This window comes from Etheostoma spectabile, chromosome 3, assembly GCF_008692095.1.
Source record: "Etheostoma spectabile isolate EspeVRDwgs_2016 chromosome 3, UIUC_Espe_1.0, whole genome shotgun sequence".
NCBI classification, from domain to species: domain Eukaryota; kingdom Metazoa; phylum Chordata; class Actinopteri; order Perciformes; family Percidae; genus Etheostoma; species Etheostoma spectabile.
The window spans coordinates 27,011,778-27,017,075 of NC_045735.1; the positions used below are offsets into that span (position 1 = coordinate 27,011,778).

Genomic DNA, 5,298 nt, shown 5'->3' on the forward strand with positions numbered 1-5,298 from the left:
AGCCTTGTACTCTGCGCCCTGTGGTGCGTACATATGTAATAGCATGTTTATATACGATTTAAAAGGAGGGCTTTTGATACAAACAAACATGCAATAAAAAAAAAAATAAAAAAATCCGCTGTCGTTTAAAATGAACTCAAAATGACCTGTCTGTATATTCCGCTGTGTTTAATACCTGGCAGTCGCATGATGGCGCTGAATTAATTCCGCTCACCTTTTCGTGGCATCGAGCTTTACGGGAGACTCTTCCGGGTTTGTCGTTGACCGGTGAGAGTTCACAGTGCACGCACGGGTCGTGTTGTGCTTTTAGCTAGTGGTCTTTTCGCTAGTCTGGACTCGTGATGTTATGGCTTTCCTTAGTTTGTCGTGAGAAGGCAGTTGCCGCGGCCCTTTACCTTTGTCCGGAACGTGAAGCTGGTCCGGCTCCCTGCGCCGGAGCCCCGCTGCGGAGGCGTGCGGGCGTCCGGCTGCGGTCGGAGACAAGGGGCCGTGGGTGAAGAGCAGGGGGCCGGAGCAGCGCAGTACCAGCTCACAGACCTCGACAAGGCGGACGCTTTGGTAGGAGGTCTTCATCACATCACGGAGGGAGCTTTAACCTAAATGCCACAGCTGCTTTGCTTTCGTTTCCTTCCTGTTGAGAAACAGTCACTGTAAATACCAATAGGCAGACTACATTTTATAAGTCAACTTACGACACACGGTTAGAAGTTGTTGCTAAATTATTCTTTAATGTTTGCAGATGCTGAGAAAGTCCCACGAGACAGGTAACCTGACTACAGTCATCTGGAAATGTAACTTGTCTAGATTAAACCCTCAACCTCCTACATCAGCGTGGATATGATTTAGTAGCCTACGAGCAGCAAAGGTCCCCGCCCCGGGCTGAAACTTGACGTTGTTTTCCCTAGACACATCCATCCGAGAGCTACTTCACCTTTAACCGCTGATGTAAATACCTGGTTGACAGTAGGCCTATTATTGGCATTTGGGTGGCAGCTAGAGATTGAACATTTCTTGAAGGTTTCGATATTGAGTTCGACTAACGACAAAAAAAATGCAAATTTTTCATCAGTGGAGGGGTGATTGAGTTATTTCTTGACTGGCAGGGTTTCAGTCTGTCACAGTGAGGGGTCGTGCCACTGTGGTTCAGATGGGATTAGAGCTGTAGGCTACTTTAGCTCGGAGGCGGCAGGGGAGAGGAGTGAGGCGGCCAGGCAGTAGGACTGCACAATACCAAAAATGTTTAATAGGGGAGAATAACGTTGGAACAATGGGGCTTAATAGGGAGTGAGATAGGGAGTGAACGGGCTCTGACAATACATTTCCTTTAATTGTCAACTCGCACTAAAATCTTTTCAATTTTTTTTTGTTTATTGAAGAAAACATCAGTCGAAAACGCACTTTAAAATGTAACTCACTTTTTTTAGTGGTGCCTTTTAAATTCAATTAAGTGTTCAATAAAGAAACTTTGGAAATTAATTTCAAGCATTTTTTTGTGATCAAATTTTATTGTATATGATATGCAAGCAATTTATTGTATTTGAGCAGAATATCCTGAAGTAGCAGAACTGAGCCACTTTAATAATCGTTATTCATCGCAAGTAATATTGTCATCGTGATATTAATAATATCACATTTTTCCTCACATCGGGCAAGAGGAAAACATATTACTTCAGTAGGATTTGAGATATTACTGAGATTATAATATGAAGTCAAACTTTGTATGATATGTAAAGGTGTTTCTTTGTTAGGTTTTTTAAAGCAGTTTTTGTTGAAATTAAACCAACTTAGTTTAATCGGCGGGCAGTCTTAATTCAGGAAATTACCAGGCAGGGAGGTTGCGTCGGGATGCTGATTATGCAGAATTAGAATTTTCTCGGGCGTTGAGTTGAAAACTCTGCCTTGCCTTTCTCACCACTGAGTCAGCATGCAGCACCCGGTCAGACTCCGTGATGTGGACACCAAGGTACTTGAAGCTGTCCATCCTCTCCACCGAGGACCCGTTAATATTAAGTTGGGTTTAGTTCCTTCTAGGCCCGCACGATTAATCATGAAAAATCTCAATCTGGATTCACCCGTTGGCAATTTCATTTTTTTGACACTAATTCTTATTTATTTACGAGCCGAGTGCTCACAAACGTTGCTACTTTCTTCTGTTACACTGAATAGGTTTTAAAACGCTCTCTTCATTGAAATCTCTGTATTTAAGGCTTGTGGTGATGCACCTAATGTGCTATAGGTGCCAAAAAAGAAAAAAAGAAAAATAATCTATGTTTGGTACTGCTAATTGTTTTGTTTTCTCATGGTTCGTGTTGCAATAAACATCACACTTTGTGAGAAAGTTATGGCAGAGCTACTGTAAAAGAAAAATCGTGATTCTATTTTTTTCCGAATCATGCAGGCCAAGTTCCCTCTCTGCTTGCTTCCCAAGGTCCGCTGTCATCCCTTTCATCTTGCTGACATTCATGAGTAGGTTGTTGTCCAGAACACACACGGGTCAGGGTCTCTGCTTCTTTTGGCATGGCCTTTTTATTGGTGTCTGTGATCAGGCCACCACGCCGTCGTCAGCGAACTGGTTCTGGTGTTGAAGTCGAAAGGTGGTACTAGTTGTGCGTGTACAGGGAGTATGTCAGAGTACTCGGAACACAGCCCTGGGGTGCTATGGTGTTAAGGATGAGGGGGGGGAAGGTGTGTCCGCCCACCCTCCTCATCTGTGGTCCGCATGTCAGGAATTCAAGGATCCACATGCACAGTGAGTGGTTTACTCCAGGTCCTTGAGATGTCTGAACTATAGTCAATGAACAGCAATCTCACATAGCTTCTTTTCTTTTCCAGGTGAGATAAGGTGGTGTGGGATGTGTGCTAGCTATCATTTTATCCGTATATATAGTGGTGAGTGCTACTTGGCGACGTCATTCAGGCAGTCTAGTCATTTTCTGGGCACAGGAATGATGGGGACTTATTGAAGCACTGGGTATGGCAAATCGAGCCAGTGACAGGCTGAATATCATTGTGAACACGGCGCTAGTAAGTTAGCACACAGTGTGAGGACCCCCCCCCCCCCCCATCCTGCTGCTTCTTGGTGTTCACATTCTTGAAAGTTTTCCTGACGTCTGCTCAGAAATTGAGATGGGTGTGAGAGGTGCACCCACGATCCAATAGGGTCAAAGCTTCTGATCTAGGTCTCTCATGTATCACATTTCGTTTTACAGTCTAGAATAGTCCAACTTATAGGTTGTGAAAAACATGGCAGTAATAATAAAAAAACAAAAACAAAGGCAGTTCGTTCTATCAATTGTTTGCATGTAAACTGATTCTGGCTCTGCTGCACAGATCTCTGGTCGGCTGTAAGGGTTCAGCTGTTTATTCTGGCGTTGACTGTTTTGCAGGATTCCTCTCGTGGTTCCGAAACGGTCTGCTAGCGACTGGGATCGGAGTCATCGCATTTGTCCAGAGCGAAGTGGGACGAGAAGCAGGATATGGTACAAACACTGTTTTATGTACAGAGCAGCCAATCAGCACATTGTAGCCAAAGCTGGTAGTGCAATAACAAACAGCAGCAGCTTGTATTAAACCTTAGTAACAAAGAGATGCGTAGTGCTACATTCGTTAAACTAGTGGATTTAAGAAAAAAGCTTGAAAATGAACTAGAATTTTTTCATTTAACTACATATCATGTCAGTCTTTCTGTCCTAAAGACTTCTAAGAGAACCTTGCAATAGATTTTATGTTTTATCAGCATGAGTAGTTGATACTACAATCATGAGTTAACAAGGAGCCTTGATATCTAGTTGTAACCATGTTACATGACAGTTTTGAGTGTTACATTTTATTACACAAAAACCTTCATTAGATAGTCTAAAGCACACAATGTGTGAAAAAAAGGTTAACATTTATGTCAGATTAAAGGTTTTTACATTAGTATTACCACTCTTGAAATAAATAATGTTGTATTCAATTTATATTCTATTTAAAATCATTTTTAGACAAGGGCATATTCTATTTGATGTTCAAAGATTTAATTACAGTGAGAACATGATTTGGATCCTACAATAATACCTTGCCAATCTGTTTCCCCCCCCAGCCTTCTTTATCCTGGGAGTGTGTGTGTGTCGTTTGGCGGCGCCTCGTACATTGGCAGCCTTTTACCCTGCGGAGGATGATGCTGCTGCTGTGCGCGCTGCTGCTCCAGAGCGCCAACGGTGTGCAGCGTCGCCTCTTCTGTCCGCGCGTATCTCTCTACATCGGCCGCCTGGAGGGTGAGATCATCCACGAGGGGGAGGAGGGAGAGGATGGGAGAGTGCGGGAGTGCCGCGAGAGGCGGTAACACGGGGTTACCTGGGCTCCCACGACAGCAACATCCAGATAGTGAGGACAGTGAGGACAAGGGGCCAACAGTAGACATCTGTAAGACACCTTATGAAAAGGAGCATGTTGGCTTTGATCAGAGCTTCCCTTATCTGTGTGTGTGTGGTGTGTTGTGTGTGTGTTGTGTGTTGTGTGTGTGTGTGTGTGTGTGTGTGTTGTGTGTGTTGTGTGTGTGGGTGTGTGTGTGTGTGTGTTGTGTGTGTGTGTGTGTGTGTGTGTGGTGTGTTGTGTGTAAGAAGCCTACGTGTTCATGATGTAGGCTGAGATCTATAATGATACAGACTTATTGGTTTATTGTTATGTTGATGTGAAAATGATCGTTTAGCTGAAGACTTTGGACCTTTGGAAAACTGTCAAAAGTATACTGAATATTTGGTAGTTTGATGCATTCACTTTTGGGGAATGAATCAGCTTTTTTTTGTAAGATTTCTTAGATATATTCAAAGCTGCTTCTCTTACATTTTCAAACTGAAAATGATATTGACTTATCAGGCACACTGCAACGACTCCCTGAGGAGCATCATATCTGTTAATATACGTTTTAGTTTTCACTGCACCTCTGCAATCATTTTTAGGCCATTTATGTTATCTTGTGCAACAAACTGACTTGAATTTTTCTTAAAAGTTTTGAAATAAAACAAGCTGGATGTGAAATCAAGAGAATTTAGGTCATAAACTATGTGCGTGCTTCAGGGTTGGGTGTGTTTTTATTTTAATCATCAGGGCTTACGATCTTTTTTATACACAGGAAGTTTAAGCACCACCTGTTTTGCAAGTTTGTTTTTCACTTAGCATCAGCGCCTGTTCTTTATGAGGACCCTGAAGAAGAACCATCTGTCCTCAGGGATCTTCAAAAACCTTTACCGCTGTACCACTGAGAGCATTCTCACTAACTGTTTTACTGTTTGGTATGGGAACTGCTCTGTCGCCGAT

General features: G+C 42.9%; 1 pseudogene; it reads left to right on the plus strand.

Moving 5' to 3' along the window:
- The first annotated feature begins 402 nt into the window (after positions 1–402).
- Positions 403–5,243, plus strand: LOC116682425 (transmembrane protein 160-like; annotated as a pseudogene).
- Positions 5,244–5,298: the final 55 nt, after the last annotated feature.